The sequence below is a fragment of the Macaca thibetana genome, chromosome 1 (assembly GCF_024542745.1).
Source record: "Macaca thibetana thibetana isolate TM-01 chromosome 1, ASM2454274v1, whole genome shotgun sequence".
In the NCBI taxonomy this organism is placed as follows: Eukaryota; Metazoa; Chordata; class Mammalia; order Primates; family Cercopithecidae; genus Macaca; species Macaca thibetana.
This window is the reverse complement of record NC_065578.1, coordinates 140,950,658-140,966,933: the sequence shown is the minus strand read 5'-3', so window position 1 is coordinate 140,966,933 and position 16,276 is coordinate 140,950,658. Positions and strand designations below refer to the sequence as shown.

The 16,276-nt window shown below is 42.4% G+C and overlaps 1 protein-coding gene and 1 long non-coding RNA gene across 3 annotated transcripts in view; one reads left to right on the top strand and one right to left on the bottom strand.

Annotated features, from left to right (window-relative positions):
* MIA3 (MIA SH3 domain ER export factor 3) overlaps positions 1-16,276 on the top strand; it is a 935,339-nt gene that overhangs the window by 305,206 nt on the left and 613,857 nt on the right. The window lies entirely within an intron of this gene.
* LOC126937790 (uncharacterized) overlaps positions 1-16,276 on the bottom strand; it is a 216,836-nt gene that overhangs the window by 23,145 nt on the left and 177,415 nt on the right. The window contains exon 7 of one of the 2 annotated variants that reach the window (XR_007719850.1): positions 11,032-11,149. The exons of the other annotated variant lie outside the window; for it this stretch is intronic. This is a non-coding gene — a long non-coding RNA (uncharacterized LOC126937790). The remainder of the gene's footprint in view (positions 1-11,031; positions 11,150-16,276) is intronic. 2 annotated transcript variants of the gene reach the window in all.

Genomic DNA, 16,276 nt, shown 5'->3' with positions numbered 1-16,276 from the left:
TCCATCTCCCTGGGGTATAGTAGAAGGATTTGTATTATACAAAAGGATACACAAAGGGATATGAACTAGACATAGTGAAGAATGTCCAGCGATAAAAGCCGAAAACTTCCTAGAGAAGCTTAGGCAGTTTCTCTTCTAGAGATTTAGAACATGAGTTGGCAAACCACTGCCTGTAAGTGAAATTCAGCCCTACTACCTGTGTTTGTAAATAAAGTTTTACTGGAAAACAATCATGCCCATTCATTTGCCAAATGTCTATGTCTGCTTTCTTCTAAAAGGATAGAATTGAGTAGTTATGACAGAGACCCTATGGCTCAGAAAGCCTAAAATACTTACTATCTGGTGCTTTACAGAAAATATTTGTTGAACTTTGATCTAGAATATCAGGATGGATTTTGCTTGGGTTGGCTTGAGTATGGTTCTCTCTGAAGTCACAGAATGGTCTAATTGAAACTTTAATATTCTTTTCAGCTCTAGGACCAAAGAGGTATATTTCTGTGATGGTCAAAACAGGCCTAATCCTAATGGACGAGCCCCTCCTTCACACTTCTTTCAGCTGTCTTCAAGCTCCGCTTTGGCTATGTCTGTGCATTGCCTGAATTGTATTTAAAATGTATGTAGCTGACAGAAGTTTCCCAAATTGCATTGCAGACTACCAGTAAACACAGCTTAACTGTGGTGGGGGTTTCAGGGGAGAGTAAATTCCACCTACCAGGGAATTTAGGCTGGTGGTAATACTCATGTTAACTCTATTCCAGTTGCCATTTGGATTGGGCATAAAAAGATGACAGGTTTCTGCTGTCACATCGTAACAGTGATTAATATTATTGTTATGATTTCTATTATTAATAAAACTTTTTTTGAAGTTTTACTCTGGATAAAATAAAAACTAATTGTTAGGAGAATTAAGCATTAATTGATTTAAAATTCTTATTGATCAAACCAGAGAAGCAGAACTAAGCTGAGGCATTTACAAGTTCCTTTGGAAAAGTATGATATGTGCGTGGGCACACACACACACACACACACACACACAATGTAGGAAAAATAGGTACTACTGCAAAATGTTTTCCATCCCTAAGAAGTTCATGAGTATTTTCTCAATTCAGTTCAATGTAAAATGACATTTTCTTTTGCTTTTTTACACCATCCCTGCAAAACTGGACGACGAGCCTGCCTCTCACAAGCTGTGTGATCTTGAACAAGTAGTTTCCTCTCCCTGAGCCATATTTCCCTCTTCTGTGAAATGTAGCTGTCAGCATGGATGCTCTTTTCCTGTTCCGACAGGAGCCAGCAAGCCTGTGATCTCTGAAAGTCCTCCAGCCTACCCCGGCTGCCTCCTTCCATTTGGCCTCAAAACCACTTCTCAGCATGGTATAGTGAAAAGACATGGACTTGGGAGTCAGCCAGACTTAGGTTCAACCTTGAAAAACACATTTTTATTTAGCAGTTCAAGCCTCACACCACTCTCTGAGATGGCAGACGCTTGCACTGTTGCACATGCGGTTCTCTCTGGCTTTCTCTCTGCCTGGTGCACCACATGCCTGATCTTCTATTTCTCCTTACAGATTCAGGTCAGAAAATTAAAATCTCAGACTGAAAAGAGAAATCATAGATTAGGTGAAAATATTTGCAAATGGCATATCTGATAAAGGACTGTTTTCCAAAATACACAAATCAACAATAAGGAAACAAAAAACCTGATCAAAAAAATGAATCAAAGACCTGAACAGACATCTCACCAGAGAAGATATTAAGATGACAAACAAGGATAAGAAAAGATGCTCAACACCATAAGTCACTGGGGAATTGCAAACTAAAACATCAATGAAACACCATTACACACCTATTAAAATGTCCAGAATCCAGAACACTGACAACACCAAATGCTGACAAGCATGTGGAGCAATAGGAACTCTAATTTATTGCTGGTGGGAATGCAAAATGCTACAGCTACTTTGGAAGACAATTTGTCAGTTTCTTACAAAACTACATACTCTTACTATATGATCCAACAATAATACTCCTTAGTTTTTACCCCAAGGAGATGAAAACTTATATCCACCCATAAATTGGACCTGCACATGGATGTTTATAGCAGTTTTATTCATAACTGACAAAACTTGGAAGCAACCAAGATGCCATTTCTGCAGGTGAATAAGTAAATAAATTGTGGTATAGGAGAAAAATGGAATATTAATCAGTGCCAAAAAGAAATGAGCTCTCAAGCCATGAAAAGACATGGAGAAAATTAAAGTGCATATTACTAAATGAAAGAAGTCAATCTAAACAGATTATATATTATATGATTCCACCTATATGACAATCTGGAAAAGGGAAAACTATGGGGACAGTAAAAGATAAGTGACAGCCAATAAGGGAGGGAGGGATGAATAGGCAGAGCACAGAGAACTTTTAGGACAGTGGAACTACTCTGCATGATACTATAAAGGTAAACACATGCCATTATACATTTGTCTAAACCCACCAAATGGTATGACACCAAGCGTGAACCTCAATGTAAACTATGGACTTTGGGTGACAATGATGAATCAATGTAGGTTCATCAGTTGTAACAAATGCACCACTCTAGTGGAGGATGTTGATAATAGGGGGACTGTGCATGTGTAGGGGAAGCAGGTATATGAAAATTCTCCGAACCACCTTCTCAATTTTGCAATGAGCCTAAAACTGTTTTTTTTTTAATAATGTCTTTAAAAATATTAAAACCTCTAGAAAACTTCTGATTCTTCTCCTCGCCCTCAAGGAAGAGGGATATATTCCCAGGTCACCCAGGCGCTTCACACTGTTAACTGTGTGTTTGTGATGGGCTCCCCTCATAGACACTGATTTTCTTGAGGTCAGGAACTGTGACTTTGCACTTATGGGAACCTCCACATTAAAAGGACTCCCTGCTTAAAGCCTGTCTATAGCCTTCCTTCTCACCGAGGCTCAAACCAAAGTCCCCATCATGGCTCCAAGGTTCCACACAAACCAGTCTCTGCCAACTTCTGCTTCCTTTCAGCCCATTTGTCTCCTTTCTTTAGGTTCTCAGGGCCCAGCTTTATCCCCTCATTTTCTTTATACCTATAGTAATTTCTCTGGGGTGGTTCTCTACAGATAGCTCCCACCAGCCTTTTAACTGAGACTTTTCAGATCTCAGCTTCAATTCATTCATTCATTTAACAAATCTTTACTGAGCATTGTTCTAGGCATAAGGAGAAGGAAGCAGATAAAACTCCCTGCTTACCTGGAGTCTACATTCTGGCTGCGAGTAAGGCAGACAAGGAAGAAACAAATAAACCAATAAATGCAGACAAAGTTACATGATGACATGTACTAAAGAGAAAAATAAAGCGAGGCGAGATGGGCATTCCTGGGTGGAACGTCTTTTCACAGGAGGACTCAAAAGGCACCACTGAGAGCATAATGGATGAGCAGAGACCTGCAGAGAGGGTGGGAACAAGCTGTGTGGGCGTTTGTGGAAGAAGCAGTGAGTGAGAAGACCCTGAGCCTAAGTGGACTCCACAGGATTGAGGAAAAGCGAGAGAGGGAGGGAGGGAGTGATGGGAAATAAAAACAGATGGCAGGGGTCTGGGTCTTGTATGGTCTTGCCAGCCACTGTCAGGTCTTGAGCTTTTATTCTGTGTGAGATGAGTGTTTTCAGCAAAATAATCCAACATTTGGAAGGGGCCACTCAGGCTGGTGCAAATAGAGGAAGATTAGTCAGGAGGTTTTTCCAGTACTCCTGGTGAGAAGTGATGTTGTCTTGGACCAGAGTGATAAAGGTCATAAAGTGGTTGACAAATGGTTGGGTTCTGGATCTATTTTGAAGGTAAGAACTACAGGACTTACAGAGATGTACTGGAAACTGAGTATTAGAGAAAGAAGAGAATCAAAGATGACTCCAAGGTTTTCATATGAGTCACTGGAAGAGTACATTTATATTTCCTAAGATGAACAGCTGGGGAGGAGAAGGTTGGAGATGAGAATGGGAAATGAGGGTTGTGATTTTGAACGTATTATGTAACATGTATCTATTAGACAGCCTAGTAGAGAACTCAAGTATACAGCCTGATATACAAATTAGGAGTTCACCAGAGAAGACTGGGGTGGCTTCTGGGGTATTCCAATATTTAGAAGCTAAGGATATGAGAATGAACCAGCTAAAAAGCAGGACAAGGAGAAGCCTGCTCTGTAGGAGGAAAATCAAGAGAGTGGTTTCTCAGGAGCTAAATAAATAAAGCATCTCAAGAGGGAGGGACTAATCAACTGTGTCAAATGTTGGTGGTAAGTTCAGCAAGACAGGGACTTATCACAATTTGTAATTATCTGTTTCTGGTGAGTGTGTCTTTCTTCCTCTATGTCCCCAACCCATTGATTATAAGCCCCAGCAGGGCAAGACTAGTGTCTCTGTTCATCATTTAATGACAAACTCTGCTGGACACAGAGTAGGCATACAAAAATGTATTTCTTAAAAGAATGAATAAACGAACAGCCAAATGGTAAATCATTTTGTTAAGTCATGCCCACTTTTTAAATGTAAATCCTAGAGACACATCTCTGCTCTGCCCTTAACTAACCAGCTGCTTGCCCATGGGAAAACCTCAGTTTCCTTCCCCTGGATTTCAGTTTCCTTATCTATTAGCAAACTGCATGAGTTAATGGCCTCTACCAGATCTTGCAACCCACAATTCTTCAACAGGTCTAAGTCAGACCTCTTAATTTCCAAGCCATGGTGTAATTTTAGTCACCACCTCCCCAAAATGCCTACCATTGGCCTGAGGCTGCCTTGAATTCTGTCACTAGATTTTAACACTTTTCAGTACAATCTAATCCCCATGAGATACACAAATGAGGAAGCAGCTATGACCAGTCATTTGTGCCAGAATGTGAGTACATTTGTCTGGTCTTTTCCTAATAACTGTTTCAGATAAGGGCCCGTTGAGAAAGAAAGAGAGTAGAGTATACTCAGTGAGCTGTCTAGGGAGGAAAGGGGTACAAAAAAAACCCACTAGAGATAAACTACTGAAAGTCTATATAGGGCAGGTCTTATTTGATGAAAATTGAAAGGAAAGATTCAAGAAATGTTAACTTGTGTCTTTAAGTATCTCCAAATCCGAACTGAATCTCCGGAGATGTTGGGTAAGTCATTTCTCCAACCAGGGTTTTGATCTCAATTATAAAATTGGTGAGGATGTACTTGATCATCTAAAAATGCTCTGCTGCCTTTAAAGTGAAGGATTCAGTGACTAGGGAATGACTTCTCTAATTAGGTAGGGAAGGGAAGACAGTCTATTTTAGCCTAGGAATGAAGGATGAAGCAAATAGTCACACATGTACAAATATGTGGTCAGTCACTTCAGTCCCAAGAAGGACTATCCAATTATCTTAGCACAGCAAAATAATAATAATAACAATAATTTTTTTACATTTACTCATGTTACGACAAAAATTTAAAATGACTCTTGCCCGCCTCTGAACAAGGCACTGTAAGTGTGGTCACATGCCCTGTGCATGCCGAAGGTCACAGAGTCTGTCCTCAGTATTGTCCTTTGGCCTGAGACTGCATACACAGAATTAGGATTAGTTCGGTCTCTGCTGCTAACCTCCCCAAAATAACCCTGCTAGCATCAACAACAAAGACTTGGCTCTGGGCACTTCTCCCTGTAGTGGACTAGCTTGTACTAGACCATGTTTACACTTAAAGAAAGATGATATTTGTGACTAGGCACAGTGGCCCACGCCTGTAATGCCAGCACTGTGGAAGGTCAAGGTGGGTGGATTGCTTGGGCCCAGGAGTTCGAGACCAGCCTGAGCAACATGGCAAAACAACAACAAAGACAAAAATTAGCAAGGCATGGTGGCATGCACTTGTAGTCCTAGTTACTCAGGAGACTGAGATAGGAGGATTGCTTGAGCCCAGGAGGTAGAAGCTGCAGTGAGCCACGTTTGCACCATTGCACTCCAGCCTGGGTGACAGAGTGAGACCCTGTATCAAAAACAAGCTCTCTCTCTCTCTCTCTCACACACACACACACACACACACACACACACACACACACAAAAGAAAGAAGAGAAAGAGAAAGAAAGAAAGAAAGAAGAAAGAAAAAGAAAAAGAGAAAGAAAAAGAAAGAAAGAAAGAAGAAAGAAAGAGAAAGAAAGAGAGAGAGAGAAAGAAAGAGAGAGAAAGATATTTATAAATCAGTGAATAGAATGGAATCTCTGACCTCACCCCAAATCTGTATTTGGTGGAAGCTGAATGTAAATAAACAGATGAACCAGAAGAACAAAGAAGCAAACAACATTTATGACCAGGAAAGAGAGTGAAATCACCTAGAGTATCCACAGAATCCAGCCTGTAACATCAACCTCATTAGCACAGCCCCAAGGGCAGGAGAAATTATGTTTTGGGGCAACAAGGATGAGATAAGAAACTTGATAATGACCATCTGCTGCTGATGTCAGGTCTACCTTAAGCAAGGGAGCAGGAGCGCTGGCAATGGGCACACACGAGGACGTGTTCCGTGTGGTGCGAGAGTGTGCGTGTATGCGTGTTTAAAGTACTGCGGGTGGTGCACTTAATACGGCACTTTTCTGTCCAAGAAAATCATATCCCCTCCAAAGCCCTGAATTATTGAAATCTTGAAGTTTCTCACATCTGTTACAAGCCTTGTATCACCATTTCCGCACGCTATTGGGTGCCATATTCTGTGTCTGAGGTTACAGGCATGCCTGAACCCTCCCACTGCCAAGCTGGGAGATCATTTGTTATTTCTGTAGCCATAGGGCTTGCCAAAACCTGGGGAGCTTGACTCTGAGAGGAGCCATCATGCCAGAGGGCAGCAAGCTGGCGAGCTGTGGGGTGGTCTCAACACTCAATATCCAAGCCTTTCAGCCTGAACGTAACCAGAGCCCCTCGGAGAGAAAGTGGCCCTGAGCTGCCTCAGCTGCTGTAAAATTCCTCTAATGGCCTAGTCTAAGTCCCTCTCACTCAGACCACCACCATTTAGATGGAAAGTGAGTTGGGTCCAAATAGGATGAACCAAACTTCTGTCCAAGCAAAAAAGTTGGCCCAGGGCTCAAGAGCTTTAAATGGACCATGAATAATGTTTTACAGCCTCAGCACTGGGGTGAACTCAGCCCCTACACTTAGCCTCACCTTTCATGGTGTTATTTTTAGAGATCTCATTACACCCCAGCTTAAACTAAAAATATGTTTCCCAGGAATAGCAGAACATAGTTTTAATTGTGCGAAGTGACACAAATGTTCATGGACTCTAATTACATATGATGTTTCATGTATTTGATATCAGCTGTAAGGAGGAAGGAGGAATGGCTAAATTGCATTTTTCAAGAGCAATGACTAGACCTGCTTTGAGACTACAGGGCTCAATTAGCTTTCTGGGGGCTGGCGTGGTTTTCCTCAATTGACGCTTTGATTTCTAATAATTTGGTGTGACTCATGTAAGACAAGATCACAGGTCCCAAGAAGCCCTGTTCATGAGAAGCTCACCTCCAAGTTCTACCAAGCCATTCTCATCCAACACTGACACATAATTCCCTCCCCACTCTCCCACACTTGGAAGGAGAGGTGGTGCAGTAAAAGAGCTTTGGAATCTGACAAATTGGCAGCTGAATCTTTATGCTGCCCCTCTGCCTCTGTGACTTCAGGCAAGTTATTAATCTCCCTAAGTCCGGTTCCTCACTGAAAAATAAGAATAATAAATGTTGTACGGATAAAATACAATAATTTATGCATACAGCAGAAGCCTAATAAATTATTACATTTTTTCTATTTGACTTGCTCATATACTCGAATCAGTAGGGGCATTTGTTGAGCACTGACCATGACAACACAGGTGATATACGATGCAACAGTGTCAGACCCTGACAAAGAGTGCACACACGGACACAAGTGGCTCTGATGCAGGATAGCATCAGCACCAGCCTGGACTGTGGGGACATCAGCAAGGGAGTGCTTTATCCTGGGGGAAGAAAGTCTCATGAATTCAAGCTGGTCCTTTAAGGATTCTTAGAACAGTAGCATTATCTCTACTGGCGCACACAGATGTTAAAGATGTAGGAACAGGCTGTCTAAGATGGAACCCCAGCTCTGCCTCTTATTACTAGCCTAACCTTGGGCAAGTTACTTAAGCTATTACATCATAATTTCTGTAGCTGCAAGACAGAGCTCATGTTAACACCTACCTCATAATGTGGTTACGAGGATTAAATGAGATAGTTGATGTGATGCACAAGCCTTCAGTGCATTGTCACAAACCAATTCGTGAAGAAATGTTGGTGGTTAATGGTACTGTGGGAAGTTTATTCCTGGAAAAGGGAACATTTGAGCAAAGAGAGGAATGCACAGGATAATTAAAGGAATATCTTGTGGCTTAGTTTGACTGAATCATAGCGCATATTATGGGAGAAAAGGCAGGTCCTCAAGTATCCTCTCTGGGTTAGTCTTTACATTCACGCATGACATTTTCTCGATTCCGTCAGTGTACATTCCCTGTCTCTCTCTAGTTCCTAGACTTTCATTGCAACCACTCAGACCACTCAGCCTTCTCTTTTCCATGAGAATCATTTTCCATCCCCGTTTTCAGACTATTCTGGTTTCATCAGCTCTTCAAGACAATTATTAATATTTTGATGAACTTGGCAGTTTAGTGATGACAATGTGATCACTCAACCTGGTTACAGGGAAAAACATGTTTGCAAATTTTCTATCTGGTGAAAAGTCTAAAGTTCCTAAGCTCATTTCTGTAATCTCTCAAATTCCAGTGCCTATTCTAGAAGAGGGCTTGGTCAGACTAGACCAGACCGCCACCCTGAACCTGGAGGGAACAAGCTCAACAGCACAGGGACAGGGATGGAGGTCAGGACACCAAGTTGTGGGTGGGCTGCAGGGTCTATGGAAGAGTCAGTTCATTTTTAAAATGAGATGCCTGTGAGTGCCCTGTGTGACTCGTCTGTCACTGCAAGATACTCACGCTGTTCCTATCGTATCATTGGGGTACTTTTCAAAGCACGGGCTGATACCCAATACTCGGAACCTTTTATTTTATTTATTTTTCCCAGAGAGATACTGACGTATTTGCACAAAGAAATAGAAGTCTCTATCTCATGGACTTTTGGACGCAGAATAATTATTTTGCACACCAATGTGAATAAAGAGCAGGAAAAAAGTAGGCAAACAGAAAGAGAAGCCAATGCCCCGTCTCCAGGGTATGAGTATCATCACTTCGTGTTTATGTCAGAGTTCCTGAGTATCACCCTCAGATCACAGTTATTTTACTCTTTCCCCCAATATCTACAAGCACAGTCTGACACTGTGCAAAGCTACCAGTGTCCCCTGAGGGTTGTTTGCCCCTGATAGGTCTTCTCTCTGCCCTTCCCACTTCAGCTTCCAGTCCCAGGGCTCTGGCCCCAGCAGAAGCCCTGCCCCTCACATTGTGGGGACAGGAAAGGTCCCTCCCCAAGCACCATATTATCAACTACTATTGGACCCACCTGGGCAATTTGGCAGCCCATGTGCCCTGGCATTCTGGGACAGCTCAGGAGTGTCTGAGAATAGACAGAGATGGCCCAGAGCTACAGCTGCACAGCTGAGGCAGAGAGTGCCCCGGCGCCCCAGCGCCCCAGCTTCAGGCAGGAGGAGGCCTCCCTCCCAGGAGCAGCCTGGCTGCACAGCTGATCCTCACTAATCCCACTCCGTAGAGCCAAACTGCTTGATTTTCATATATCTATGACTTGCGTGTTCTTTACATCGCCTGCTTTATTTTCAAACCTGTCAACAGGCCTCTGAAAAGGTTGCACACATGAGCAAAGGTCTGGGCAGCTCCAGGAAGGACAGAAGCAGCCACAGGCTGAGCAGGAGGGGGAAGGCCTGGGGTGGCAGCCCAGCTACAGCAGGGCAGGCACTCAGACCTGGGAGATTGAGTCAGGAGACCATGGACTTCCCATTTTGGGGGTTTTGTCTCATCAAAACAAAAACAAGGCATATGTTTTTCTGCCCTGAGATCCTATCTGGTTGGATTAGAAAGCTGGCTATAAATCTGAGATGGACCACATCCTTACTGAACTATATCAAGTTTCTTAATAAAGCAAAAGGCCTAGAAGCATTTGAGAGTGAACACTGTTTTTTTCTAACAGAGACATAAGCCAGCAACAAGCAGTTTATTGTTGTTGTTCAGTTGCCAAGTGGGTGATTCAATTAAAATAGGAGCTACATCAGACCTGTCTGCATGAGCCCACAGCATTGCTATTTGTAAAGGGGCCCTACTTCTCGGACTTACATCATTGCTATTTTTTTTTTTCAAGATTGTTTTAAGGTCTCTATAAGAAGACTCACAGGTTGAGATTTGCCTATCGCATTGTCCCGACAAAGACCAGACAGTCAGACTGAGGCTGTCTCTGAATATGGATGTTGTGCCAATCATTGTTTCTAAGCTGACAGGTCAATTCAATCTAACAATGGAATTCAAGATAACGAAAGCCAGAATATCAGAATAGAAGAGGATCTTGGGAGTTACAAGGTACGACTCCTTCATTTGAAGCTGAGGAAAGTGAGGACCAATGACTTTGCTAGACTGGGACTTGAAAGCAGAATTATTAGGGCTCTTTCCGGTGGATTACACATACCCATGGGCTCCCTGGCATCTTGAAATAGAACCTGGTTCAGGAACTTCATGTTGAAACAGATAAATGTGTAACACGGTGGGAGAGAGGAAAATCCGGGTGCTATAGATGGGAAGAACAGTATTGTGGGCTCTCATATCTACACGTGTCCTCTCAAATTAGAGAAGTAGCCTCCAGAATTTCTTTCACCCATAGACCATGTGGAGAATTCACAGTCTCTGATGGGCTCTACAAAAAATTTTTAGAGGAGGCAGGGCCTGGTGGCTAACACTTGAAATTCCAGCACTTTGGGAGACTGAGGCGAGCAAATCACAAAGTCAAGAGAGAGAGACCATCCTGGACAACATAGTGAAATCCCATCTCTACTAAAAATATAAAAATTACCTGGGTGTGTTGACGGGTGCCTGCAGTCCCAGCTACTTTGGAGGCTGAGGCAGGAGAATCACTTGAACGTGGGAGGTGGAAGTTGCAGTAAGCCAAGATCGCACCACTGCACTTCAGCCTGGCAACAGAGCGAGACTTAGTCTCAATAAAATAAAATAAAATAAAATAAAATAAAATAAAATAAAACAAAACCTAGAGGCAAAAAAGCAAGATAATCCAGGAACTAGTGAGTAATGCAGAGGAAACGTTCCCTTTCTGGTGGACACTAATGCACTCTTCAAATATTTCAATGTAACAGGATTCTAAGTTGGAAGTTTTAATTGAAGTATCATGATTTAATAAATATCAGATACAGAAATATCCAAAAAGCCACACAATAATGATTTCACATTTCATGATCCTCTCTTTGGCAAAGCCTGCACTATGAATACCTCACAACCCTCAAAGAGTGTGGCATGGGAGGGTATCTGTTCCTCCCCTCAAGTCTCTTAGGAGGAGGCTCAGGGGATGACTCAGGAGTCTGTTATATGTCCCCTTGCAGGTAGAGGAGTGATGCGGACTGGTGCCCTTCGCTCACCCTTACAATGTGAGGGATGGCCTGGTAAGGGGGAGATGATGGTGTTAGGCAGCTTACTCCCCTGGAGTTTGTTAAGATGATGTACTCAGAGTGTTCAAGGACCAGATGGAGGTCACATTGGGGAGCCGGCGTTGGGGTGGTCGGCACAGGTTTCCAGGGGCTAACGAGAAGATATGTGACCACTAGAGTGGAGAGCATCGCAGTATCCGAGGGTCTGAAGGTAAAAGACCACCAGGGAGCCGAGAAGCCTTATAAGAAAACCAGAAGAAAGCACCAGACTGCAACTGTTCCCAAGCTTGTTGAGCTCTGAGCCAGCTGTCTTTGGTTGGGCTTCCTGGGAACGTTGTCTGAAATAGGGATTCTTGTGAAGTGGTTTACTGGGGGAGTGCTCTCAGCAAAGCAGAATAAAAGGGAGAGATGCAAAACAAGGATGTGGCCTCTGTTAGAGGCTAGCCCCTGACTTGTCCCACAGCAAGCTCTGGTCTGTCCTGGAGAAATGGGGCCAGGCTTTTACCTCCCGGTCAGTTGGTCATTGACTGCTGAGTGCAATGTGGGGGAAGGCGAGGAAGCAGTGGGGGAGAAAGTTGGGGAGTTAGATAGGGAGGTGAAGGGCCATGACTCAGAAAAGGTGGCTTCCATTTGGTCAAAGGGAAATTCTCCCAAAAGGGGGACAACTATGAGCCATTAGCAGCCAATATTCACAGCACTTCATGGGCGGGGACCTGGGAGGAACATCAGCACATTCGCTGTAACAGCTTCATGCCTGTCAGTGAAGAGCTTTTTATTAATAGTTCTCCTTACATTTCCTTGCTCCCCACTCTTCCCAATCCCCTGAGGCTCAGAAACAGTGCCCATGCGCTATAATAGGCCTGGCTAGAGTTAGGGTATAAGTCTTCACTTTGAATGAAATGGAATGCTTTGACTATCACATAGGAATGAACATTTTTAAATGTTTTACTTTAATATTATACACATATAGAAAAGGACACATATCACAAGCATACAGCTCAATAAGTGTTCGCAGACCACACCTGTGTGACAATCCCCACCATCAATAAAGAGAAATTCACCAGCAACCCAGATGCCTTCACACTCCTTTCCTGTCACTCTCCTCTCACCTCTGCCACATGATAACTGATAGAGTAATTGTCTAACAGCACACATTCATTTTGCCTGTTTGTAGTTTTTCTATAAATGGAATCTTACAATATGTACACTTCTGTGACTGGCTTCTTTCAACATTATGTTTATGAGAGTCATCCATATTTTTGCACATTCTCGTAGATTACACCTTCTCTGTATAGTATTCATTTGAATGACTGTACCTAAATTTATTTATCCATTCCACTGCTGATAGAAATTTGAGTAGTTTGCAGTTTGGAGTTATCACATATAGTGTGAAAATTTTAATACATGGCATGTAGTAAATCTGTGTACACATTTCTGTACATAGGCCCTGGGATTAACAGACTCATAGGCACCTTGGAGTTAATAAGATCACTTTCGATTATTTATATGTGTGTGTGCATGTGTGTGTATTTTAGTAAATACTGCCCAACAATTTTCAAACGTGGCTGTAACATTTATAATCCCACCAGCAGTGATGAGAGTTCTAGTTGCTTTAGACCCTTGTTAATGCTCGGTATTTTCTGTCTTGTTCATTTTAGCTAGCACTGGATATTGTTAATTACTGAACGGAGCTTATGTATGACATAAGTGCTTGAGTGCTTGCAGTTGCGTAAGAGTGATCAGAATGGTCTGAAAGTCTTTCTGCATTTTCATATGAGGACAAAGGAAGGCCTGTCTGCAAACAAGCAAGTTTAAAGGGACTAGGAGAAACAAAAGCAAAGTTATTTTTATAATTATGTGCTTGTAAGTCCTTCCATTCGGCCTACTGGTAACATTGAGACAATGTCATCATCCTCTTCCTCATCATTGTTATTTATGTTATTTTATTTTTATTTTTATTACTATTGATTTTTACCAAAGCACGGAGACTTTCTATGAAAGATGATGAAATTTTTGTACTCTTGAGCTTCCTTGTCTTGATGAAACCTAGGATTTTGACATATCTGAAGCTCAAGTTTATAACTAATGCTTTCACTCTCAAACTGATATCAAAAATCATTTCTTACTACCACGGGGGCTAGGAGGATAGTTTTCATAACAGATAAAGACAAGAACTAGATCATTATCTCCTTGCTCGTCATGGGAAAGAGAAGAGATAAAAGAAAAAAAAGATTTTTTTCAAACTCCTTCACACCCATCTCACCTCCCCTTCCCCATTTCCCAAAGGAACACACACAAAATAGCTCATTCCCTGATCTCCACTTAGGAGACCAGCCTGGACAAAGTGTTTCCCTCCAGGACACACATAGGTCCTCCTTTGTAAGAAGTGGGGCACACACACCACTGCTGGACAACATGGGCCTTCAAGATAATTGGTCCCTGGATGGGTTTCTGGAAAGCAAACCAAGTCTTTTGTTATTTTGTCCCACATTTTTGTCCAGCCAGTTGTTTTTTGAGAGAGTAAGGGGTATAAGGAAGTTGGGTCACTGAGGAAGGCTCTTATTTGGGGAATTTTCACCAAACATGTCATTTTCTAATTGGGGCTATTTGCTGTGGTCTTTCTGCCTGACTGTCTGCTTCCAGTGAAGGTTATAATTAACAAACAGCAGCAGTGTTTCCATCCCAAACTCATCCTGTGGTTTCTCTGACTCATCCTAATGAACTATGGCCCCTCGAAGTGAAGGTTATTATTTTTTTTCCTTCCTGAAAAATACATTGCGGTGATGGCCGTAATTGAAACTGCTGAATGGTAAAATGCAATTTGTTGCTCATTTTTTAAAAAATGTTATATTAAAAAGCAGAAGAGGTGAAGTCAAATGCTGTTTATCTGTATGCTGTGTATGTACTCATGTATTTTATTTGAGACCTTTGTTTTTAAAATTGTAACAATATTGGTGGCCATATGGCAAAATTACCCAAATGTTTAATTGAAAAGAGACTAATTGTCATGCAAATATATTACTGCCAGACAAGCTAACAAGAATAATGAAAAATGAAGTACATTAGAGGATACCTGGAAATGTTGATTTTGTGATACAGGAAAGTGGCTGAAAGAGTTCTTACTGGGGAGGGAGTGATTTATCCTGTTTAGCTTAAGTGGAAGTGAGGAATGCCAAAGGTTTGTAATAGCCTCTGTGGTTCTCTTTACTAGTATAACTCCTGCTCAGAAGGGCTTATCTGTGACAGGATGAGTTTTTACTTAAAGGGACAGTGGCTGGCTGCTTGCCATTCACTAAAGATTCCACCACACCTGGAAGAAGAAGAGAAATACACCTCCTACTATTCAAACCTTGGGGAAATTCTCTGCTTCTCAGATGAGCAGAAGTCAGATTGGGAAGGGACCTTGAGGAAAATGTACCTGGAAGCATTTCAGAAGGAAAGGGGGCTTTCTTCAGAGACAGCACCAGGAAAACAGGCATAGACTTGGATGCTGAGCAAATCACCCAGGATCTCCTAAATATATTTGTGTCTGACCACAAGCCTACTGAAACAGAGCCTGCAGGGTAAGGCCAAGGCCCTGTGATTCTGATGTGCACCCACATTTGAGAATCAGTGATTCTAGTTAAACTCCTTCGTTTCAGAGTCCAGGTCTGTAAGATTCAAGAAAGTAAATTCCTCACCAGGGATCAGCAAGTGGTTAGTGACAAGGGAGTGTCTATGACTGCCTTCTGGGTGCTTTTCTTGCATTAGGTCCTGTGATGGTTAATATTGAGTGTCAACTTGATTGGATTGAAGGATGCAAAGTACTGATCCTGGGAGTGTCTGTGAGGGTATCGCCAAAGGAGATTAACATTTGAGTCAGTGGGCTGGGAGAGGCAGACCCACCCTCAGTCTGAGTGGGCACCATGTACTCAGCCACCAGCATGGCTAAAATATAAAGCAGGCAGAGCGTGAAAAGACTAGACTGGCCTAGTTTCCCAGCCTACATCTTTCTCCCATGTGGATGCTTCCTGCCATCGAACATCCAACTCCAAGTTCTTCTGTTTTAGGACTCGGACTGGCTTTCCTTGCTCCTCAGCTTGCAGATTGCCTGTTGTGGGACCCTGTGATTATGTGAGTTAATACTAAATAAACTCCCCTTTATATGTATATCTGTATGTATATTACATACATATTATATGTACATTTAATAGATTATATGTACATTTAACAGATTATATGTACATATAATATACATTTATATGTATATTAGTTCTGTTCCTCTAGAGAACCCTGACTAACACAAATCCCTTACCTTCAAAAGGTTGTCTGGGCTAGGGGTGATGGCTCATGTCTATGATCTCAGCACTTTGGGAAGCCAAGGTGGGTGGGTTGACTGAGCCCAGGAGCTTGAGACTAGCTGGGGCAACATGGTGAAACCCTGCCTCTCCAAAAAAAGTAAAAATAAAAAATTAGCCAGGCATGGTGGTGTGCACCAGTAGTCCCAGCTACTGAGGAGGTTAAGGCAGGAGGATTGCTTGAGCCCAGAAATTGAGGCTGTGGTGAGCTGTGATCTGGAGTGCCACTGCTCTCCATCCTGGGCAACAGAGCCAGACCCTGTCTCAACAACAACAACAACAACAAAACCAAGATTGTCTGCTGTGTGACAAGGAGTTTACC